This window comes from Nipponia nippon, unplaced genomic scaffold, assembly GCF_047370975.1.
Source record: "Nipponia nippon isolate SJK-2023a ecotype South Korea unplaced genomic scaffold, ASM4737097v1 scaffold_7, whole genome shotgun sequence".
Lineage (NCBI taxonomy): Eukaryota > Metazoa > Chordata > Aves > Pelecaniformes > Threskiornithidae > Nipponia > Nipponia nippon.
Window position 1 is genome coordinate 10,401,967 of NW_028262391.1, and position 25,620 is coordinate 10,427,586.

The 25,620-nt window shown below is 47.4% G+C and overlaps 1 long non-coding RNA gene across 8 annotated transcripts in view; it reads right to left on the reverse strand.

Annotated features, from left to right (window-relative positions):
• The window catches only part of LOC148050803 (uncharacterized), a 114,613-nt gene that overhangs the window by 74,409 nt on the left and 14,584 nt on the right, over positions 1 to 25,620 (reverse strand). For all 8 annotated transcript variants that reach the window (XR_015700405.1, XR_015700407.1, XR_015700408.1 and 5 more), the window contains exons 2-4: positions 21,068 to 21,308; positions 20,283 to 20,516; positions 18,450 to 18,525 (exon numbers count right to left, since the gene is read on the reverse strand). This is a non-coding gene — a long non-coding RNA (uncharacterized LOC148050803). The remainder of the gene's footprint in view (positions 1 to 18,449; positions 18,526 to 20,282; positions 20,517 to 21,067; positions 21,309 to 25,620) is intronic.

Below are 25,620 nucleotides of genomic sequence, written 5' to 3' on the forward strand. Positions count from 1 at the left end.
GAGACGCCAAGAGGTAGGCAAGGTCAGCTTCCCCAGCGCTGCCCAAAACCCCCCCACCTGCCACCTCCAATGAGCTGCGGAGCATGCACAACAGCAGCGCCGCTCTCCTCACCCTTCTAAATTCTCTTGGGGAAAAAAGAAAATAAATCAACCAATTTTCTGGCCCCGAGTTACAGCAAACTCTCAAACGCCGCCACGCTGACCCCAGAGGCCGGGTCCATGCAGCCCCAAGGGCCAGGGCAAGTGCCTGCTCCCTCCCCTGCGCCTCACCCAGCACAGCCCTGCCCAGCTGGCACAGGGAGTGCAGCCTGGCCCCCATCCCAGTGCGGAGGGGCTACGCAGAGCCTGCCATCCACTCCATCCCCAGGCCTGGGGGGCAGGAGCAGGACTGTGGCCAGGCATGCCTGCAGCCCTTTGCCCTGGTGCCAGTTCTGCATGGCTATTGAAACAGGGACCCTTGGTGAAGCAGCTCCCCACCATCATGCCCAACTGAGCCCAATCCCGCAGCAGCACAAGACCATCCCCAGGGCATGCTCCCAGGTGTCCCTTCCATGGGCTTAGTTACAAGGAGCGAACATAGGGACCTGCTGCAGCAGCCTGGCCATTGCACCAGTCTCAGCTCCTGAGGGGTCCGATGTCCTGGCGCAAGAAAGGCCTGGGAGAAAGCAGGACAGCTTGGATGAACAGGAGGAGGGTCTCGCCCCCAACACGTCCTGCACTGTCACTGCAGCGCTTGTCCCCACGACATGCCCGGCAGCATCACAGGCCATGTCCAGAGAAGGCTGCTGGTGATGTGAGGCCCTGCTGTGCTTGGGCCACCTCCCCCAGGTGCAGCCCACAGCTCACAGTAGCTCCACAGCAGATCCCAGCGTGGCACAGAGGCAAAACAGCCTCTCGGCTCACTGCAGACTTTGTGCATTTGGAGATGCCTGTGTGCACCCCAAGCAGCCGGAGGGGAGGGCGGAGAGGCTCCAGACATACAAGCCACCAGCCCCAAGGCCAGGCGCTCAAGCGCAGATGGCTTGGGACATGCTCAGACCAGTCCACGTGGGCACCCTCTCACCAGGGGACAACATGTGGCCCACATGCTACCAGGCTAACGCGTGCCAATGTACCCCACGCCCAAGGCAAGGGAATGACTTCCCAAAGCCCATGCGGGTGCCAAGAAATATGCAGAGCAGTCCAGGACCCTCTGCTGTGCAAGAGCACAGCCAGCCGAGCTCTCCTGTGCCCAGCTTCGGGAGGTCTGCAGCAATCTGAGGGGCCCTGGCATCAGCTCCTCGCCTTCCCAGGCCTTCCCGGGGAAGGCCAGGAGGGACCAGATGGCTCTGAGACAGAGAGCATGTTGCCAACACCATGACCCACACGTGCAGATCTCCTGTGAAGATCTCTCCCTCAAGCCGTGCTGGCTACTACTACAGGTGAGAGCCAGCAAGACCCCAGCGGTGCACACACAGTCAGTGGCCTGCTTGTCTACCCCACACCTGAGCAGCTCATGCTCCAGCTTAAAAAGTCTTTGTTAAGGACTGAAATATTCCATTTTTTCCTGGGTGCGTGATGCACACTCAGTCCTGGATGTTATTGGAAATACTAAGGAGGCGGCAGCAGTGAAGGTTATTTCCCTTCCCACAAACAGCTTGAACTTGCTTTTTTGCGTTAGCTTTTGCTTCATCTGTACTCTAAATTTAGACAAGGAATTAGCTACATTTTTTAATGATCAAATTCTTGTATTTCTCATTAAAAGCTGGCTCAAACAGCATTGTCTTTAGTGACTGTATACATGGTTTTTGGGGTGTTATGCACCTGTGTTTGGCCAAATTGCTATAGGTTGCCTCTATTGCAAGCAAAGACTTTCCAGAGGGAAAGAGCATTTGCAGTAACAAGCTGTGCCTTAGGCCCCAACAGCACAAACTGTAGTTTACTGTAGCATACCAGCTATTCCAGATTTCTTTCTAACCCACATTATATACAGCACAGAGGTTTCAGCAGCTGTAATTTTACTTCATGCAGAATGTGATTTTCTTTCACGCATCAAGCACCAGCTTGCACAATAACCCAGCAGTCCTGTAACTGGGCTCCCGATTTTAGAGGTTAGAGTGAGGTCTCCAACCCCGGTCCCAGGATGTCACAAGTATCAGATATTTGTGTGTATGAATGTGGTACACAATTACCCCAAAGCTGGTATATGCATGTGCAGCTTGGAAATATGAAAATAAAAAGGCAGAGATTTGATAAAAGCTTCACCATCAACACACGAAAGCAGGAGACTATATGGGTAGAAAGCTAATTTCAAATCACAGTAAATGCATGTTAGTTTTATGGATATTAGTTATCTACATGGGCCTTGAAAAACACCTGTATGGAATAAAGCAGCTAAGAGGTCCCATGGTTTTCCTTACTACCCAAAGACAGTGTAAAGCAGCAGCTTTGGTGATTTACTTTCCTGTGTTTCTTAGATTATTACATAAGACGACATCTCACTACCTGCCTCTCCTCCTCTCTGTACTCTGGCCCTCTCTCAACTGAGCGCTTCCTTTTCCTTTTCTCCTGACTTCATGTTACTGCCAGTCCTGGTTTTCCTCCCAGATGGCAAACGTTCATCTCCTGGCTACGTTCACTTGCAAGAAGAAACAAGCCTTCTGCCTTGCTCTGCGCAGTATTAAAACAAGTGACACAAGACTAAACTTCATTGCTAGCCATAAATGCATCTAATCCACTAAAAAGCTGAGGGACAAAGCTTGCAGGACAAGCTGCTCTCAGAAGTCTCAGTCCTGTGGGTAAAACACAGGGCACCAGTTTTAAAGAGTATTTTACATGGTAGACCAAGGCCGCTTATTCAGCATACTACAGGTAGATGAACATGGAACCAGCGTTAGCAGCTGATCATTTCCACGATGGGAGAGATTTATCCTGTAGCGCTAGATATTAAAGTCTTTACATAGTGTGCCACCTACTCAATAAACCCAAGATCAGAACCAAGATCAGAAGACACTGGCACACATGCAGAGATGATAAAGAAAATCCAATAAAAGGACAGAGATATAAAGGTATCTTGAACTCCCATCACGAGGACTAGATCAAGGATAGAGGCTAGGAAGCGCTCTGTTCATGCACATGCCCCCCCAGTCATCACCGCGTTCCTTCCTTTGAGGGGTTCTCACCTAGGTAAACAACACCCATCCGAGTGAAAGTCGGGAGCTCTCTCGTAAGAGGCAACAGCAAAGGCCAGCAAAAGAGCACACAAGTCTAAAGCCACAAGTCTAAAGTTATTTGAAGACACAAGCATATATGGGAAAAGCCTCTGGTTTAAAACATGGGTTATAAAAGCCAAACAGTTGTGCCCAGTGCTGTGCTCAAATGCCATCCTTATTCCATCAGAGCTTAAAATAGGTTGAGCAACAAGGCAAACAACTGTAAAAATCCCGAGCTGCTGCCAACGGACACGCAGCAGGCAGCGGCATCGCACTGTTTTGCTTCACTTCCAACAACTGTGGTGTTCGTAGAAGGAAAGCCTCCATGATGATTCAGGAACACGTTGAGCTGAGCATTGATAGAGCCAGACGAACTTCAGCAGTAAACTGCAAAAGGATCCACAGACCACAATGTTAAACCAACGCAGCCCCAGCATTGCAGGCAGCGCATGCACGCAGAACGTGGCTAGCCTCGAGAGCGCCCTTAGCTGCCAGTACACAGGCAGGAGTCCCCTTATTTCATTCACCCAATCCACAGAACAAAAACCCGGATGCAAGTTCACAATCCATGGAAGATCCAGGATCTTATCAGATCCTCTGAACTCCCTCTGCCAAGCCCAGGTAGTTCTCTTATTTTAGCTATTGACTGCACAGGCTTTGTTAGTGCTGGAGGCTGAGGCTTTGTAACAAGCCCCGGGAGTTCGGTACATTCTGTTCAGAGTGCCAAAGGCACTGAATAACCACTTACATTTGCATTTGCCTAAACATAGCCTAAACATACTGCAAAAGCAAATAGCAGGAATAGGTTTCGCACTCAAGAGCACAATTAAAGGCAAAAACCACCCATCAATAATTTGGTACTTTTCCAGAAAGACCAGAGAAAGCCAATATGAATCAGAATCATTGAAATGGTATTTTTGTACTGCAGCAAAAAACAAAAAATATAAAGTTCGAGATGTTTGCCAAGAACTTTAAAACCTATTTTTAACCAGTCAGTACATTTTATGAGCTTATCTGTACATAAGATAAGCTGCTAAATACCATTTCTGGGGTTTAGACTTTTTGCTACAGACATGTGCAATCTCTGTTGCTGCCTGAGCCTGACTGCTTTTCTCTGCAGCAGCAGAGAGATCGCAGAGAGGTAGCCAGCCTTACGGCAGAACTGCTGCATTATGAATCAGATCATGCTCACCAGGAAAAGGCAGACTGTAGTGTTTAGGGTGGGCTAGAGAGAGCCAAGAGACTTGGGGTGCTATTCTTGGCGTCGCCAACGATTCACCACATGACCTTGTGAAAGTGACTTAATCATTGCATACATCAGTTTCTCAGCCTCTTCATGTTAAACATCAGTAGTACTGCAAAACACCCCAGAGGCTGCTCGCTTTAAGAAGAAAGGGAGAAAAAGAATTAGACCATCTGAAAAAGAAAGGAAATAACGCGGTGCATCTGGGTGCAGTCACATTTCCGATTTCAAAGGCAGTTTGGACTACGTTTGGAACAAAGGCTCTAACCCAAGTAATAGAAGAGCAATTAAGTGTTAAAAAAGGTACAGCATCCCCTTACAATTATTTTGTCCCTCTGGGTGTTTGATGAGGCAGACGTTACTATAATCGAATGGGAAGTGCCTGGATGCTGTGGAAGTAGATGCCTCCGATATACTTGACTAGATTCACCCTCACAGCATCCCTATGCGAGGGAAGTAGGATGCCGAGCACTACTTGGTGTGGAGATGGTTATAGAAGAATACTCTCATAGTTAAAGATAGCCCATGTCACTGGATCTGGTGATGTATGCCAGCGATTTTTTAAAGAAGCTCCGCCTGGTAACAGCACAGGATACAACCTACCAGTGGTGGAGAGAAATTCCCACTCACAACTGATGTTATACCAAGCCTCCGGCAGCGGCTCAGGGAGCGCGCCGGTGCTGACACAGCCCTTGCCAACAGGCGTATCAGCCAGCCCATGGCGCGGTATGATGTCAGCTGAAGTGTCTCATCGACAGGAGTTTCACTGAAACTGTGTCTCAGCCGTGCCAGACGGCACGTCATTCAATCCGGCACGCCCTGTATCGGCCTGCAATAACCTGTGCTACAGACACGCAACAGCCTCTGGAAGTAAGCACCAGATGTACGTTGAAAGCTGAAAGGTCCTTAGTTCACCCAAGCCTTCAGTAGTTACCTACAGCAGAGGTTTCCTTAGCACAGCTGCAGGAGCAGAGGGGACTGCTACAATGGCCAGGCCCATTCCAATCAAACACCAGCAACAGGCACCTACAGTCCCACTCGCTCCCAGTTTGTCCAGTTACACAGGATAGCTTCTGCTGCTGCCCAAAGCCAAAATCCAGCTCTGTGTGACCTCAGGGAGCCATTAGTTCTGCTGCTGCCCCGCAGCAGGATTTCATTCCTCTGTAACAGAAGGCTCTAGTGTGCACAGCTTACCCCAAAACATCCATGCTTCAGTATCGGAATACATCGCAGACCAAATCTGGAAACTGTTTATTTGCTGTGGCCTCCCCCTGGGGCTGACTCAGGTGAGAAACATCCACTCTTCTCTGCTAGACACATGATGTGCTCTGCTGGCCACGGTCCACCCACATGCCAGAGCCCGGGACTCAGACAGAAAGGTGGAGAAGGCAGGCAGGAGAAGAGGAGATGATTAGAAGACAAACGGGTAAGTAAAAAAAGCCAGAATTGGAGCACAAAAGAATGTGGAATGTGGTAGGGAACACAGGTGTCAAACCTCTGTAAAACTTGAGGTTACACAGGACTGTTAAAGGACTACTGGATAGTCTGCGGAAGAAGGAGAAAGTTAAAAGAAGGCGGCTATGTACACCATGAGCATCAGAAACCTTCGTGTTTACTCTCCTGAGACTTCCAACGCAGCAAATAAAAGCAGCAAATATCCAGAAACCACCAGATGAAAATTCTGCTGCAGCTGGGGTAGGCAAGGCAGGGAGGCAGCACTGAGCCCAGGCAAAGCCTCTGCATCAGCATCCCCCAAAGCACACCGGGCTCTGTGGGACTACTCTGAAATGCAAGGCTCGGCCTCCACTGCAATAAATGGGAGTCTCCACAGAGGAGAAACCAGTGTCTTAATCAGCTGTGTTCTAGGGGGGTGGGGTGGTGGTGGTTGTTTTTTAACTACATTCATGAACCCATTGTCATCAGGTATGTATGCCTGTGCCAAAGCCCTTTTCCAAAATACTGGCAGCCATGGCAGCAGCAAACACGACCACTGCCCGATTACCACATACACTTTCAAAGCTCAGACAGATCCTAGATTGCATCCTGCAGACCGGATTCACAGCTCCACCCCAACATGCCACCTCATGGTTTACTGGGACGAGCTGTCTCCTCTCTCTGTGCACCACACAATCTCACACTTACTGTTTTCACTCCTTTCCTTCTAGGTTAGCTGTACCTTTGCCGAACAGAAATACTGCGATTCCCAAGAAAGGGATTGTGACAAATCACTTCAGACAGTGACAGCAGCTTTGTGACTGCTAACACACGGCACAGCGAGGCTTCTGGACAGGGACTGTCATTCCCATTTTACAGACAGGAAAATAAGCCCCTCCTGAAGGCAAGGACGCAAAATGGCACTTTCTCAGTCACCAGATCAGCTGCTTTTGAATGCTAAGAATCCCTTGTGTTTGCTCTGCATTTACCACGTTAATCCCACAAACCCATGGGAACACAGGAGCACAAGCTGCTGACTCTCTCCCCGTCTCTGCTCCATAATAGCCACAGATCTCCTCACCTCACCCTTTGCTCAGTCACCAAACACCCTTTTATTGGGCACCCTCTCTGCCAAACCAGTTACATGATTAACTCAATTCATATAAACTCAAGGCAATTACTGTACCTATACCCAGCTTGAAGTCCTCTGCTGTTTCTCCAGAGGGCTTCATGTGCCTCCTACACTGTTTCCCCCCCCCCCCCCCCCCGCAACTGTATTAGTAGGGCAAATGGAAAACAGCCTGCCTTTGCAAAGCACCTCTCCAATGGAGCAGTGATCACAAGTTACAATGGTCCCATCACCACAGTATTTCTTCACTGCCAACAAAACCGTTTATGAAATCCCAGAGCTGCACAGATTACACAAAACCTAATGTAAAGAAAAGTGCTTGTGCCACTGGCCTGGCATGCCTGACAGCAGCTCTGCTCCTGGCAGAGGTCAGGGACACGGCAGGGATCCAGCGTGGGTCTTGGAGCCAGCCTGCCTGAAGAAGTCGGCACACAGTCAGCTACAGCGTGAACCGACAGCAGAGAAATTCCTTGCACGGACATCCTCAGCGTGCGCTGGGTGCAAGGCAGCTTACCCCACTGTCAGACACTGTCCACATGAAGACTTCACTTAGGATAACTTGTGAGCTACGTGTTCTGGCGTCCTGCACATGAAGTTCCCCATGTGGAGATAACTCTGAGAATCCGGGCTGTGCTTGCAGAACTGGCAGAAAGATTAGGGAAAAAAACAAACCAAAACCCCAACAAACCAAAAAACCCACCCCAAGTAAATCCCATCCCCCCAACCCTGCTAAGCCTTTCTCCTGCTCCCCCAAACCCTGTCTCACAATGCACCACAGCCCCTGCACAGCCGAGCTAGCTCATGTCTTTCTGCACTCTCCTCCAGTTGCCTGCCCCACCGCTGTGCTAAGACAGACACAGCAGGCATCAAAAGGCAATACATCCAGGACTCCACCAGGCCCTCGTAACAAAACAACTTCCCAGAATAGAGCTACGCTTGCTGAAACCTGGTCAAGATCAATAAGCAAGGGAGAGACAGACAAGGACTCGGACCCTTCCGATTTACACTACCCACTCCTTGCCACCACACACAAACCCTATTTTAGTTTCGCTACTTCTCCCATTTAGAGAAACCTCCTTGACAAGCACGCACTGTGGTTCCTCCAAACTCATAGTAACCTCGGCTGTGAGACAGGGGTTCTCGATCTACAGATAGATCAAATGGATTCCAACCTCTCCACCACAGCCAGAAGCAGGAATTTTTTCCTAGAATTTCCTAAATCTTTTAATCTTCTAACTCTGAAATCTGTAATTCTACTTTTTAAAGTCCATATTCATGAAGGGAGATTGAAGTGACCAAAGTGCCGGTACCAGGGAGAGAAGAAATCCTATTTTTCATTCTTCAGCTGCAGTTCATGACATCTCATTTCACAGTCACCAGCCAGGAAAAGGCTTACGTAAGAGTTAATAGAGATTGAAGTGACTTACAGAGCATTTCCCTACAAGAAAAACACCCTGTAAAACACTGAGAAGGAATGGTATTTGTGCACATTACTCCTCCTGGGGAAGAGGACAGCAGTTCGGCCTGGTGTGATCTCAAGATCTGCCAATATTATACATCACTTAGTACCAGAGAGACTTGGACACACTGGGGAGAGTCCAACAAGGGGCCACGAGCATGATGATAGAACATGACATACACATGACACACGGAGAGGCTGTCATGACATACAGGGAGAGGCTGAGAGCATGCAGGCTTGAAAAGAGAAGGCTTGGGGGGATTTTATCAACGTGCAAGTACTGATGAGGGAGTAAACAGGACAGAGCCAGACTCTTCTCAGTGGTGTCCAGTGACAGAACAACAGGTGACAGGCACAAACCGAATATAGGAAGATCCGTTCAAGCACAAGAGACAACGTTTTTACTGTGATGCTGGTCAAACACAGGGAAGGCTACCCAGGAAGACTGTGCAGTCTCCGTGCTCGGGAGATAGCATGACTGACAGCCCTCTGCATGACCTCATCTAGTTGCCCTTGCATTGAAGAGAAGAGTTGGGCTAGATGATCTCCAGAGGTCCCTTCCAATCTCAGCTGTCCTTCAGTTCTGTGAGAAACAGGAAGAATGTCATTTGTTTGGTCTAGAAAGCAAGCTGAGCATGGGCATAACAGATCCTTTTGAAGACAGTGATGCATGTTTCTTCTTCCCAGTGCAGACCAAGAAGTAACAGGCTAGTCTTGGGGAAAGAAGATGTAGGTTGAGTTTCTATAGGTAGGAGTATCTAAGTGCCAGAACCAACCATGGAATCTCATCAGCAGCAGATTTAAAGACGACAACAGGTGAATAGCCATCAGGATGGCCTAGGTATTACTAATCTTGCTTCAGAGGAGACCTGGCTTCCTATCATATTTCAGTGATTTAAAAAGAGACATCTACTCTCCTCCCCCAGTCTTCTGCTCCCCCACAATCCCAAACTTCCGTGCTCCAACTTTTTTTTGCATCTGTAGCATGTGAAAGGCTCTGAAACGGTTTTGTAAACACTCGGAACAATAATGCATCTTTTTTAGAAACACTATTCCAGTTGCATTGGTAGATTTCATTATTTCAGAGCTAGAAGAGCTGATTAAAAAAAGTTCAAGTCACAACCTTCTGAAAGCTGGAAACACACTTTTCCCTATTTATACTCTACGGTCAATGAAGACACAATTTAATCCAGGCTATGAATTCCTCAAAAACTGCTTGGAGTTTTCAAAAATTCTTTTTTGGTTCATTTAGTTAAAGCTGAACTCTACAGAAGCATGGCTTTGTTATATGCTGTTCAAATATGTGCAGTTTATTACAACCCAAGGTAAGCTGTGGTCATCTGAATCGTACCTATTAGCTTCTCACTCTCCAGCACTTAGGCTACTATCTTCCTGACTGCTTCCACAAAACCATGCAGATCACTGAACCGAAGTGACAAACCCTCCTGTTTGCCACATGTTTCTGCTAATCAGCCTGCGGCAAGGCCGGCCACAACAGCACTCTTTTTGCATTTGAGCAATACTCAACCAATAGTCACCAGACCTGGACCGTGGGTAGAGGCTGTAGGACAAGCACAGATGTTGCTTACTAGCTTCTCCTCTTCTCTCTGATCAGCCGAGCTTAGACATTATGATCCTACATGGCATAAGCAGGTTGTGGCATAATACATATATGGTTAAGGAAAAAAAAAAAGTCAAGGTGAATTTCTAGTGCATGCTGCCAGATGGACCACCTAAGTGAATGGGAAGCTCTGCCTCTGTCAAGCTCAGATCACTGCCACCTGTGATTTAAGCCCAGCCCTAGATAGCACTAACAACAAAACAAGTCTCTGCTGCAACCATAGCAAGAATCACAGCAAGAGCACAGAAATATTTCACCAATCTAAGTAAAACGCTATCAGGCTTAAAGGCTGCAGTGGCAAACACAGGATAAATAACTAGTAACATGTACCAGTGGCCAGTTCACTGACATATCTGACATGTCACCACTGTTGATGGCATTAGTGCAGGCTCCTGCACACCTGGCAATTATGAATAGTACAAAGGGCTACCTTCATCATTTCCAGGAATGCATTACTGTAGGTACAGTCACTTTCTCATAATTTAATTTGAGACACGAAGCAAAAATGCTCTGACTCCAAAGATTCGTGTCTTGGCCTCAGTAGTAGCAGTTTCATACAGTAAAAGAAGCGAAAGCAACATCACCAAAAACCTGGTGTTCGTTAAGGGCAAAGTGATTTATTTTTGAAGCAAGAGTTTGAACCCCATTCTCTGCTGCACTAGAGCTCTTCTGTTTCTCCTGGGATTTCTGCCCCTGCTTCAATCTTTCCTGCTGCCTCAGGATGCAGAAAAACTGCAAAGCTTACTGAAGTAATCAGCTGAGGATTCCTTTGTAGATGAGGCCACCAGCAGTGTCTAGTCCCTCTCTGCTCCCCCCCATATAAAAAGAGCTCAGAAAAGCACTGACCACAAACACATCCAGAGCTCTGCTACTCCACAGAGCTGCCAGTCCACACTGACACACAGGAAAGCTCAGCTCAGCCAGGAGCAGACAGTGGCTTCAGTAAAGTGGCCTCTACCATTTGGATGATAGAGCAGAGAATGGGTGGCTTCAGCCTAGACGACTTCAGCAAGTCCTTGCTCAGGTGGAGCCACCATGGCAAGAAGCTGGCAGTGGGCAGGGAGAAGGATTGTGGACAGCGGTTCTCAAAGGAAGGTGTACACAGACAGATGGAGAGCTGCGGGAACCGGAGGGCATGGTCAGTCTGTCTTATCATCAGCAGGCCACAAGCCAAGATGACAATGCTCCTTAAAATGACAGAAAAGAAAAATATCCCTTAAATTGGGTAACTGGGGATGGGAAAGCCACCATGACCTTGTTCCTGCCAGCAAACTAGCTGGTTTGAGTCTTTCAGCATGTACAAAGTACACTGGTCCTTGGCAGCAGAAAGCATCCCTTCTTTTTTTTGCCATCCCCTGGGAAAAGTCTTCATTCTGTAGGAAGGTTTTGCAATCTTAAAAAAAACTCAATGGAAGAGACAGGTAAGAAAAGAAATCTGGTCTCAAGACTCTGATGAATTTAACTTGCTAGTATAAATGTGCACACTGCACATCTGAGCAGAAATAAAATACCCTAAAAATACCCCAAATGCAGCCTGAGAACAGAATATTGTTGCCTAGCCAAATACTAACTTTATTCCAACTAATGCCTGTATTTTTATCAGCTACATTGCAAATGGTGAATTTGTTTTCAAGATCTTAGAGCTTTCGAAGTACCCTAGCAAAAAATAATCACTTTAATTATCTAGAAGACAAATCTAGGTAAGTGGTCCCTCTGTACCACCTACTTGAAGCCCTGCCCTGACACACACTATTCACAGGATCCAACTTTGTGTGCTTTTTGATTTTTTAAGTGTTCCCTTATTTTAGTCTACATTTGTCTTAATAAATTGATCTCCAATATTGGAAGTGGTGTTTCTGATAACACCATTTCTATTGTTGTACTGAAGCCATGGAGAAACTGAGACTAACAGATCCTCTTGAGCACATTACAAACACTCAGCCTCATCTTGTCCTTTAGAAGGCACCCGACAAGTGACATTACTCAATGCTGCTCTATGCTCCGTCACCTCTTGCTTTGTAAGAAAGCTGGAATGCTCCATGCACAACACGGGATGCAACAGAGCAGCAGTCACTGTCTGTCTAGCTGGTTGGAGATCCATTTGTGCAAGGTTTTAGAAATAGCAAATAAACCTGTGGCTACAAACAGAAGCCAAGCTTTTGCAGGTGGCAGCTTTTAGGGAACTGGCAACAAGACAGAGCCTGTTTCAGTGGCTGACACCTGCTTGTGAATGACTAAAAGGCATGGCCAGATGATAGCTATTGCAAGAGGAGACTGATCATCCCGGCCTAGTTCTCAGTCCGCAAGCAAACAGACAATGCACAAACATCTTCTCCCACACATGCTTGCATTTACCCAGCATCTGGTCCAACAGGCCTGGTCTTTGGCTGGAGATCCTGCAGTCTCCGGAAAAACAAATAGCCACCAGAGATCACCACCGTCAGTCTCACTGGCAGGTTGAACATCAGGGCGACCAGCTGATGGAAGGTCAACGGGAGTCTTATTTACTTCCCTGCACCAGGCTTGAAATGGGCAGAGAGCGTACAAACGGCCACGCAGGGACCTCACGGGTCCTCCCAGCAGGGCTGCAACTCCCGCTGGGTCGGCGCAGGATGGCGGGAGCATCTTGGGAGAGAGGGGTTTTTGGAAAGCCCTGTGGCACCAAGAAGGCACAATAAAGCCTGCTCCAGCTAGCAGCAAAGGGGAGCTAAAGCTCCTGCCTAACAGCTGCAAAGCAACATACTTTACTCTCCTTTGTGAGCACGTGGAGCCTGCTTTTGATTTATACTAGGGTGCTGGTCGATGAAGAGTACATAAGAAGCCTCAAAGAGGCATAATATGACTTCCCTTTACACTACAAACTTTAATCCTGGTGTGACTTCTTATAAGAGGCAGTAAAAAGTTTGCTATTGTCATTTTTTTGTTGTTGTTTCTTCTATGCCATCATAAATGTGGAAAACACAGAATTATACATAATATTGTTAGCATTTTTTTCAACCAAACCAATTTTTTAAGCAGATAACGGATAGTGACTTATGTACAAAACTAACAAAAAAAGCCCTGTATGTAGTGGATTTCTTTGCTGTTGTAAGTTGCTTTACTTTCACCTAGCAGATGAGTAAATTGGGTTTGAAACTACTCAGAAGTAGAAAAGAAAAAGATAAAGCCAACTAAAAAGAAGTTCCCTTGTTCCATTTCAAAGAAATGGTGTTTCCACTAACGTGGCTAACAATTGCCAGCCTGTCTTTGTAAGCAAGGACTATCCCCAAGTCTTGCCAAGACCAGCCTAGCAAAACAGAGGTTTCTTGGTTGTGCAAACTGGCTTATACTTGAGAGCGAACAGAGATCTTCAATGCCCGTTTGACAGTAGAAAGCAAGCAAATCCTGACTAGGCTTCATTTCATGTCATGGGCCAAAATCCAGACTTAACATTAGCAGGTTAAACTTGTGCCCACCTGGGAGGAACACTGCAGTCACACAGCTGAGCCCCAGGCCTCATCTCGCAGCTTCCATCCACCTCCCTCTGCCAGTGCAGCACCCACAGCAAAGCAGGACAGCACCCAGTTTGAGGTGGAATAGCAGCACCGTGACTTGGTATACACCGAGAGGTGAAACAACTCTATATAGGCTGGTACAACACAGATGCATTTGCTTCTGTTACAACCCACGTTGTCTGAAGACCCAAGTTGTTGCTGAGATGAAAGGTCAAATGAACTTAAAGCAAAAATAAATGAGTTTTAAAAATAAAAATCAGTTGCTGCTTTACAATTCAGGTTCATGCAAAGAAACCAGCCTGTGAATGCAAAATTAGATCAGCCTAGATTCACAACCAGATTTTGTACATAAACAACTCAAGCTTGTTCAATCCTGCAATCTTAGATTTGTCCCATTTTCAGCATTTTTCTAGTTTTGCCATGTTCTTCCTAAACTACAGACCCAGGCGTGCAGTATTTTAGATGCGTTACAATCACACGCATGCTGTAGCGTTCCCCTTGTATTTTCCGTTTTCTCTCCCTGTGCACGCAGGGATACGTACTTGCAGATACAACCTTTGGAATAGCTCTACCTACTGTCAAGGCTTCACATCACAACCGTTTCCAGTAGTTTATAGCATTGCCAGACTACAGCTGTTCCACCTGTATTTTCCATGCCAAGAGTCTGTCTCAAATTGAAGCCTTTGGATTTGCAAAAACCAAATCAGCTACTTTCAAGGACAAGAATAGGGAACAATATAGTCCTTTAAGCATAAAAACATTAACAGCTGCAACCTCAGAGGAGGGTTTGACAGGCAGACAGGAGAGGAACCAGTAGGCCACAAATAAACAAAACCAGAGAAAACAAGTCTGCATAACTACTGTACTGCATACACAATGCAAATTCTTCCCCAAGGAATGATGTCAAAACAAGGTTAAATTTCTCATTGGGACTAATATTCTCATTTAATTTATTTTTATAAATCAGTCTGCATAGTGTAAGCTGGCATCGTTCACATTTCAATTTTGCTTACAGTAATAAACCTAACTCTGCAAATCATCCCCAGCTATATGTTATTTTTATGTCTAAGAGCACCAAGTGATAGAAGCTTGGCAGGACAGATCTGACTAAGAGAGAGATTGTTCTACTTCCCAAACATACCAGAACAAGACCATGCTCCATAGCCTGATTTTAAAGCAGTAGGATGAAAATGACTCAGCCTACATTAAAATTAGAGGTATGACGAGACTGCAAGATAAGTACTGAATTAAATGCATTTTTACTTGCCTTAAAGAAGCTTTTTCGTTAATGCCTAGTAAAGGAAATACTAGATCTAGCAGCTTTAAAAGTCTGTGAAACAATCAAACCTATGAGGAGGTATTTTATGGAGCTATGAGTGCCACCTGCCATCATCACCACTGTAGGAAAGCCAGAACTGAGAGAGCACGGGAGCTGCAACACAGCGGTCAGGCACCCCAGGCTCCCCGCACACGGGGCACGAGCTGCCAGCACGGGAGGACGAGGCGAGGCCGCGATGAAACGGGACAGGGGCTGCACCACGCCACGCGTGTGCCTGTCAGCAGCGGTGTCCCAGCAGCGAGGGCTCCTGCTGACAACCTCCACGAACACCTTCAGCTCCTCCAGCCCCCCATTTACCGGCACCCTCCTGGTGGTTTCCCCAAGCCCACCTCTTGCCCCCGGGTGCTGGGAAGCTGCCACAGCCCCAGCGCCCGCTCCCCCAGCATGGGAGGGAGATACTGCAGGCAGGTGAGCACTCACCTTCCCACTCTCTATAGAAAGCGGCAACCCAAAACGCGTGGCACCATCGCTCACCGACAAAAGCTTTTCTTAAATCAAATACTGACACAACTACACAACTGTAAGTCATTTAGCTCAGAGTAACCCTGACAAGTTTTTCTGTATCTTCTATTGCTTCTCTTTGTGCTCAGAGATAGAAGCACAGTGTTTCTAGAGCCTTTGATAATGAACACTCACTCAACCTCACCCCATACAGACATACATTTTTTTCAATATATATATAAAAAAACATAAACCCCTCCAACATCTCAAATGCTAGATGAAAAAAACATTAACTAGAAAAGTTCACTAGGCCAAATGACCAAACCAAGACATTCCCATTCCCCTCCTTCCAGAGACACTACTCACAGCCAGGAGGAACGTGCCACAGCTCGGTGTTTCTGCCTGCTGCCTCCCCAGGCTTTTCCTTTCTCTTACAGGTGTAATGCATTTTAAATTCAGCTTCTTTGCATCAATTGAATTCAGGTGCAGGCAGGCATTGGGTACCTGCACATGGGTGTTGCTCCTGGTGAGATTTCCTTACTTTCTTCACTGCCTAGGTTTCCTTCTAACAAATCCCTAACACGCAAATTAGAAGCAAAACCGAAAAGAGTAATTCTTTCAATTATTTTCTGCCTTTCTGCAATATATACATACACACACGCACACGTTCTTTAAAGAAATGTGAGAAACCAACTGCCACCAAAGAAATCGGTGTCTCCCAACACGGATTAACAAAGTCCTGCCTAAGTTCGTGTTGAATGGTGTGCATACATAACTGTTGCAGTTTTCTCCCTAATAGGAGGACACAGAGGACAATACCGTAATAAATTACTATTCCATCCATACAGTCAGTGCTGGCTGTCTCCCTGTGTCTCCAGTACAAGCCCAGAGAGCCACTGAGCTGCTAGTGAGCGGCGCTGGCACTGTACTCTGGAGGTCAGGACGACAGGCAGAGCCTGGGTGACCAGCTTTTTAGGCACAGGTCATTTTTACTAACCCAGTACTAAATGGTTGTGGTGCATAAGCGAGGATGAGAAACCACGGGCCACCAGCATTTTGATGCTAACAATTTTAAAAAATCAGCAAGACTAAATCACAAAGAATCTGTTACGGACTGGACAATACAGAGTCTTGTTTATCTGGATGGACGTGCGTGAAATAAAGGTACCACTATAAAAATAATTTGCACCAGCCACTCGTGAACTGTGTTCCAGTCTGAATGTGCTCTGCTTCAACAACGATGGCATTTCATCACCATCACATCTCATGCTGTATGGCACATTATGACAACGGGGGGAATCTAGCTTTGCTTGGTCTGGAGCACTGGGATTTCTGATTTCCCCAAACCTTTATGCTTAGAAGCAAAATGATTTACAAATTGATGTCATAAAATACCACGGGCCAAATTTTACCCTGGACGTTAATTCTGTGGAGACTTAAGCAAATGCGTATTGTACCTTTCTAAAGTCTTCCTGGGGAAGCGTGATGTCCATAACGGGCACCAGGTTCTCAGAGATAAGGGGATGTAGTACGTGAAACCAGGTGTCACACTGTATACCGTGGCCTGGGGTGCTTGTGGACGGGGACACTTGGGTTTGATGCTGCTAATGATGTGCAGTTCAGTATCACTTAAAATGTCTGAGCCTCGTGTAACACAAGAGAAGGGGGCAGAACTTCTTGTAAAATGCTTGGCTGAAAGCATTGCTCGTAGGAAAAATAATAATGGGGTAGAATTTGATAGATTGAGAGACAAAAGGAATTTTCAGGAAGGAGGAAATTCTCCATTCCTTGGCTGGATACTATGTTCCCATTTTTCTGCAGGAAAGTGCTTTTTGTGTTTGATAAGGGAACATTTTATGTATCGGTTTCTATTCATCATCTACTGGAGATCAAACTCTATTATTAGTCCTCGCACTGAGTAATACTTTCCTTTACTGAAATGCATATGTTTGTGCAGTAAAGTACTGTGATGTTTAAATACTGTACATGGGATATTACCACTGTAACACCCCGGTGTTCGAAAGGGGTGCTCTCCCCGCTGCCTGGGAGGGACATTAGAGACCAGGCAGTAACGGGGTGTGCAGAACTGTAACCAGTGCTGGCACCACGCGGTGTGAGATGGCCTAAAGCCACCAGCCCTGCCAGCGCCCGGGCACTCCTGCTGCGGTCTGCACCCAGGATTTATGACTTAGCAGGGTGATATAAAATATACTGAAAACACAATACAAGTATGAGTTAGCAATTGCAATATACACAGTTCAGTCACCATACCAGCGTGATTCCCATTACCAGTCTCCATAATACGCTCACCGCCATGACACTGGGCGTCCCCGGTTGCCGGGAAGGAATATGTGGGTTGACGCCTGCTCAAGCCCATTGCTCTCTTTGAAATTCCTCTGCTAGTTGTTTAGATGTTTTACCCTGGGTTGGGCTGAGCCACATAATCTCTCCCCACGCCAGCGTGGCTAACTCAGGGAGAGATTTACACCCCTAGGTGATCCACTCAGCTGTTGACAGCTGTTTATCTAAGCCAAAGGCCACCCTCTGGTCCCCTTCACGATGAGATAAAGTCAGCTTCTTTGCATTACCCTCTGAGCACCATGTCACCCTTGCCTATCTCCACCATCACCCTCGTCCATCTCCACCAGTGCTCTTCGCCTGCGGGGTTTATTCAGAGAGCCACCGTCCACCCCGCGGGGTTTACTCAGTCACATGCTTAGCAGAAAACCGGTCTGTTGTATCGACCTGCCGAAGGGCGAGGCTACAAGTTGGGAGCAACCCGCAGGGTGTGCGGTACAGCTTCTCCCAAAGGGATGCTTGTGTGATTTTGTGGCAAAGCTTTACACCCTGACCCCTCGTCCTTCAGATGGCTAAAGGAGGCTGTGTTCTTGGCAGTCCCCGTATTCACCTCCTGTGCAGTTAGTGTGGGGGTGCGACCCTCCCCTCGGTCATGCGGAGCCTGGCCGGAGCTGCGTGCTGCGTGACTCAAGGAAAGGGCTGGTGGGTCATTCAGGAGTGCGTGAGGAGCTTCGGGCCCTCCCATCTCCTGCGCCCAGCCCTTCGACCCGCCTCCACCGCGAGAAGCGCAGGATGCTTACCCGGCAAGGCACCCACGGGTCTGCATCTCACCGCTTCGGTCTCCCAGCAAGGCGATGGCAGTTCCTCCAGAAAAGTCTCAGGGAGAAAGAAAATGCAGCTCAATTACTTGATGTGACCTATTCACATATGCTGAATTTTGAGGGGCAAAGCTCCTCGGGTTCTGTTCATCCAGCCAGTCCTTGCTTTCACAAGGCCGTGCAGAGACTGCAAGAAAGTATTGATTATGCATGTCTCATAGCAAGCCACTGTAAGAGGGTGAATAGGAAAACCAAACCCTAGGAGGCTGGCTGCTGGTATAGCTGGAGGGGGTGAATCACTCTCGTTTCAGAAGCGGCATCCTTAGCCTGGAGCTAAAAGCAGCAAAACAGGGAGTAAGGCAGGGCACTTGCTCAGACGAATATCGTCAGTTGGGTTTTTTTTGTTTGTTTTGTTGTGGCTTTTTTTGATGCCTGACAGCTATTACCATTAAATAGCAGAACCCGTGACAATACAGAGAATATAATTCTTTTGCTCTAAAAATACGGGGCAGCATTTTCACCAAACAAGAATGGACGTGTTGGGTTGTTTTAATTCCTGGCATAGCTGGGCATGTCTTATCTCCGGCTCGAAAAAATGGAAATGCATAATGAAGACAGCCAGTTGTCTTGTTAGGTAACTACACACAACTTTCACCGCAGGATAGGAACTGTTGGCAAGATGTGGTATCAGTACAGAGAAACTTAGTATTGCCAGCTGAATAGATCTGTCACATTTCTTTCTGCAAATGTTATGTCTACTACTACTACAAATAGCACAGCTGAGTGATAAAACTTAAAAAATGTGAAAAAATATTTTCTCTATTTTCAAGTCTGTTTGCCTTGTGAATCTGACAGCATTTTGTTTTGTCAAAATCATGTTTCAGGCACACAGGGCCTGCACTTCTCCGACCTTTACATCCGTGCTCATCATTAACAGCAGCGGAGCTTGAACAGACTTAGCAGCAACTCATACAGGACAGAGAAGGCAGTCGTTAGGTATCTTTTAACTAGAAGGAAATGGCAATAAGATAACCTTATACAATAATATTGCCCTTAAAACACTGAAACGTGCTCTTTAGTGTCTGCTGGCTAAGGCCTGGCCCTACAGAGATTGAAAGAATTTCGCATTGCCAGAACCTTCCTTCCACGAATAGTCACACTGATTTCATGTACTTCTTTAGGATCAGGTCTTAGATGACACTATTTTTAACCTCATGAAGAACAAGCAAGTCTAAAACACCTTAACCCTCCAGCTGAGTCTATATATATTCTAAAGCCATTCTAATATGCACATAATTAATGTGTATATTACTCAGCAAAGAGTAAACAGCAAGTGCTGCAGTAAGTCTCATGTCACTAATTTCATTACTGTACAGAAATATGCTACTGTAAATTGACTAGTACATTAGGGTGTGTTATAAATAATTAAAACTAAAACTGCAATTGACAAAATGAATGAAGCAAGAACATTCTGTAACCCAGTGTTCTTCTTACCCTACTTAATAATTTCCTAATTTCAGTAAAACACTAAATCTGAGTCTGTTTAAGCACAGGAAGGAATTCGTTAGTATCATTCATTAATTTGGAAAGCACCTCGGTTGCAAAAAAATGAAAACATGATAAAACCTACACATAAGCCACTCTCAGATAAAGCATCAATCCGCATGCCGTACAAAATAAACCGGTCCTTTGTCGTCTTTTATAGGTCTCCGAGGTGAAGCCAAAGGGAGCATATCACAGAAGTGGTGACCCACCCAGGAGAAAGCTCCGCTGCTGACTGTGGGACATCAAGGCCTAAGAAAGAACCCGTCCTACCTGGTATCAGAGGACAAGGGAAAGAGATGGGCTTCTCCAGTCATCCCAGTTGACACCACTTGATGCTCAAGTAGATGAACAGGAACTATGAGTTTCTCATCAGCCAGGCTCTTCCACAGCAATATCTGCTTTGCAGCATTGCAGGCAAGACTGATAGCTGAGTGCAGGGCACAGAGGCAGGAAAAACAGGTTCTGCTTTGGCATGTGAATTTAGAGCAGTTCAGCTTTTGAGACCTAGAGATGAGAAGAGACAGACAGGTGAACAGCATATGAGTAGTATCACTGTATCTTTTAGAGGGATTGTTAATGCAGACCAAAGATGCTTTTATGCAACTTCTTAGAACTCTGCTTGCTCCATTACTTCAATCAATAGTAGGTGTCAAATTGTTTTTGCAGAGGTTTTCTGTTTTTTTTTTATTTTTATTCTTTAGTTTCACTGAAATAGCAGGTCTCTTTTTTTAGCTAGACATAAAAGGGGCTGACAAAACCTGCTGCTTCATTATCTCCAGGTGATTTCTGTATTCTGCTCCTTCACTCCTCTCAGCTTCCTGCTCTGTCTTCTCTGAAGCACCACAGAGCTTTCCACCTGCCTTTTTTTTTTCTTTTTAATTTGTTGGTATTTATTTATAGGACAAAAAGCTTTATCAATTAATCCACTGTATATGCTGTCTGAGCTAGCCCTGACCTTCATCAGAACGGAGAACAATCCCTACTGATAAGTTAGGGCCAGATCCTGCACTGCTTCCTTGCAGTGCAGCACCATGGAGGTGAGTGTCTTTGCCTACCTTTCCGCTCCAAAGCAGCACGTGGGATGTTGAGGGATGGAGTCCCCAGGATGAAGCTTCAGGGAGAATTCCCCATGGTGAGAGGGCTCTGACCCTATTTCTGCAGCCTCCAAGGAGGGGGTTCCTACATCTCTGGAGTCCACCACGGCATGGAAGGCTCCTTGTCAGTGCTGGCTCAGGTGGGTCCACAGGCATCCCTGGGCTGCTGGCTGGATGGTGGACTGCACCCACCTCGCCATCACTGTGAGAGGGGAGAGGCGGAAGGGAAAAGCTTTAAATATCTGCATAACCTTGACTCCTACAGTTACACTGGAGCAGATGGAAACCATAAGGGACAGGAATCCTCTTGCTTCAGTGCAAGGCAGCTTCCACCCGGTGGAGTCGGGGCATGAACAGCAAGCAAGAATGGCCCAGCGGAAAAGCTCGTTTGTAACTGCCCTCTGATGGTGGGACAAAGGATCCTCCACCCATCTGTTACCGCCTACACTCGCTATGGCACCCTTAGTTGGAGGCTAAGCAAAAGACCTGACAGCCTGTTCTGGTACAAGACACCCCACAGGCTACTCCAGGGAGTCTCCGGACCATATGAGGAGAGTCGTCAGGCACTGGGAGATGCTGGGAGAGAACGAGATGCTCCTGCAGGGATGCACTTCCCTAGGAGATCTTGACTTCTGGACAAAGCCTTGTAGCTGCGAGCAGAAGCCTGTAATACCACCCTGCCATGGGTGAGGACACTGGTGGGTCTGCACTGGATATAAGTAAGGACAGTTTATAATTCTCACTTTTTTATAATAATGATGGATTAATCCTGTCCTTGCTAATCCATCAGGACAATAGCTGACAAGACTCCTCCAAGCTGCAATGGGTGCTCACAGCTGTATGAGCCAGAGCTTGTTAAGCACACAGTTAACTCCCACAGACCGACTATTTCCTTCTTTTTTTATAACCATTTCTTGAGGCAAGTCTCTCCTGGTATTTTAAAAATTCATTTTAATCAATTTAAAATTAATAAAGAAACAGTGAAATCCTTAGGGCCTGAAAGCTCCAATCTCTGCCACGCTGGAAGTGATGAGTCAGCTCCAGCACAGCCCACCATGGAGCCTGCTGAGGGACGCCTCCGAAGAGTTGCTGCTGCGCTGAATTAGGTCACTTGGTTTGCTATTTACAGAGAGGTAACCGTCTCTGCGATTCGATATTTCCTTCTTTCTGATGTGAAAGAGCTGCTGTACTCCGAAGGCACAGCCGCCGGTGACACCTTGCTGTCGCGACAGATGCTGTGGCTCTGTCCTGTGCATTGACCAGGCAGGAGCACGACTGGGCCTCTCTGAGAGGAGGGAAAGGACCGCGGCCGCCGGCAGCAGGACGTGGCGACACGCAGGGTCCCGTCCCACTCTACAGTGCCACGCGGTGTCTCCTCAGGGGGACTCCGGACTCCTGCCCTGGTTACTAACCCGTGCTCTGCTCAGGCCAGGAATGGAAACCAGCAATCCTGAGAGCCAGTCCTCTGGCTCATGCCTCTGCCCAAAGCCAAGACTCACACCCAGGCCCAGCTCCGCTCACTTCACAAGAGAACATGCGCTCCCTCGGCGCCAGAGCAGAGCTGCAAGCTCCCTTGCTAATCACTCGGGTCTAATTGCTGTGCCACGGTCCTAACAGGCAGCTCCTACGGCAGCTCTCCAGGGGATTAACATTAAGCCTCCGCTTTGTATACTCCTCACAGTATGTCAAGAAAAGCAGTTCCCACCTCATGTGCCCACAGCATGTGAGCCACACGGGCCGGTCGCCAGCGTGTCTGTGGGCCACGGCAGCGCTTGGATGCCAGCAGCCCGGCAGGGCCGGCCTGGGGCAGCAGCGGACCAGACGGCAGCGGGAAGCTGGCGTCCATGGGCTGTAGGCAAGAAGAAACGCTCTGCCCCGCTCCCCACACCCAGCGCCAGGGGATGAGGGAGGGTGAGGAGCTGTTACAGTGCTCTTCCAGCATGAAAGTTCCCGGCTTGTAGCAGAGGAGCAGGAACAGGACTAACGGAAGGGCAGAAGCCCGCGTAGCCTGCCCATGACATCCCTGTGTCCAGTCTTCTCTACCTGCTGACCAGGCTCAGGCTTCCCCTTCTTGGGCACCCTAAGGAAGAGCACAGGGATCCCCGACGCCAGGGGCTGTTCCCTAAAGGCGCGCGATGTGACTGCTGTTCCCCTGGGCTGGGAGAAAGGGGACAGGAAAACTACATGCCAGCCCTTTCGGGAATAGGCAGGCTCTGCTGGAAGCAGAAAGGCTGCCCATCAGCTGGCAGCTACACTGAAAAAAATTTCTGAATCACCACCAGCTTACAGCACTTGTCTGAAAACACTGGTGACCCGCTTTGGAAAAATCAAGCATACAGTGTCCCATGACAGCCGGCACCACCTCCGTATCGCTGCCCAGCTCTGCTCCAGCGTGGAAAGGAATGGCCAGATGGGAAAGAAGAGAAGTCAGATCGAGTCCCTGGCAGCCTCCGGGGCCCAAACTCTCCTCTCATGCTCCTCCATTTTGTTCCTAGGCGCGGTTCGCCTAACGTCAGTTGTTCCTCCCCTGTGCTGGAGCACCAAGGGAATCAGACGCAGCGAGGGTCTCCCCTCGGCAAGAGAGGAACACGCAGTGCTCGGCTGGGCCGTGCGGCGGGGAACAGAACAGTCACAAAGGACGGCTTGCGCTTTCTCAAAAGAAGCAGTTTCACTTCTCCTACAAGCAGTGGCTCCAAATAACAAGATGCCTTGAGTAATTAACTGAATGTTCTTTGGATAGAGCTTGTAAAAGGAGCTTATACATATTAAACAAGAAAGATCTACTGTCTATAACTTGTTCTTTACTAACAAACAAAAGGTTTGGATCGAATCCATTTTAGAGCAAACTTTACAAGGGCCTTATGCTGAAATTATTCAATAGAAAGAACTGAACGGAGTCCAGGGCATTTGTGAGGGGCTGACCACAAAAAGCAAGGTTTGTGGTCGGTTTGTTTGTTTTTTTAAGAAAATCAAATACTCTCTCTTTTTTGGCATTAACATGACAGAGCTGTAAAGGTTGAGCGGTAGCACTGCATTAGCCTCCAAGAAACACACAAAACAACTGCTCCCTTAGCTAGATCAGCTGCTAGAGCAAGTGTTATAGTTGCCATCTATCAGAGCTGAAAGTGGAAAGGAATTCCTCATTAACGCACCGAAGGACAAAGGATCTCCTCTGTAACAAGGGCCTGTATAGTGCTAGGTGCTGGGACTACAGTATCTTTGCATCCTGACATGCTTGCTCAATGTAGCCTGCTGTTCCACTGGGAGAAGTAACACTTTGGTAGTAAAGCGAAATAATTCTACTCTGTGAATCGCTTTTTTTTACTTGCAGCAAGAACCAAAAGCCAATGTTCTACAGTCAAGATAAGGTAATCACAGCAACATGGAGCTCTTCTAGGTAGAAACACAACAGCTACTCAGCATCGGCATTACTGCATAAGACTCAGAGGCTCCACTGTATTTGGAATACATTGCAATAGCAGGCAGTTAACACTGCCGTGTGGTCTGTGAAAAACTGCATATAAAAGAAATATGAGGAAAATGTTGTCATTATTTAAATGTGTTTGTTTTGATACCACCAGAAAAAAAAAAACCTGCCTGAGTAAACCAGTAGTTAGCCCTTTATCTTTACAACTGACCTTTAAAGAATAAAAGAGCTGCTTCCCTCCTGTGCCTCTGCCCTGAATCTGATATTATATGCACGTGGGAGCAGGCAAAAGCAGCCATGTCATGTAGCAGCAGGAGGCACCAGGAAAGCCTTGGGAGGCCAGCAGAGGCAGAGCTCACCAGCTCCCGTCCCCCAAACCACCCAGCCCAAGAAAACCCAAAGGGGGGACTCCCCCCCAGCTGCATGAGATGACTACTACTATCCTGCAATTCAGCGTGCTAGCCGAACACACCTAGTTTGGCCAGTAAACCGTTAAACGCAGTCGTATTCTTCTACCAACTGGAGAAAGCTTTGATGATGCGACCTTTCCCAGCTGTTGTAACTGGCTCAGTACAAAAGGTCAGGCTGGGAGGTACCCGCAGCACAGGGCTTTCCGTGCTCCTGGCAGGCTGTCTCACGCCAGCTATTCTGGAAACCAGCTCAAGCACAAGTGGTATATGACCTGGGAAGACACAGAGACAAATTGGCTGCCACAGAGAGAAGAGCAATTGGAGGCTGGAGGACCAGGCTCACTTTTGAGTCCTGCTCTGGCAAATGTCCTCTTTCTCACAGCAGCCTCCAGAAGGGTCCAGCCCCTTCAGGGGCCCAGAGCTCTAACGTTCCTGCTTACCAGCTCCCTAAACTCACAAATGCCTGCGTTTCTGAAGTTACAGTCTCCGGAGACCTAGAAAAAGATCTTCCGAATACACTGGGAAGCACATCAGTCTTAACACTGCAGAGCAGCCTAGTGTCTATTTCATGCCTAAGCCTCTCATCTTCAAGAAGTGGTTTTGTCTCTTTCAGAGAGGAGCAATGTGACAAAATTATCTCCTGCTCACCTATTAATATTCAGCTGTGATAGAGACAA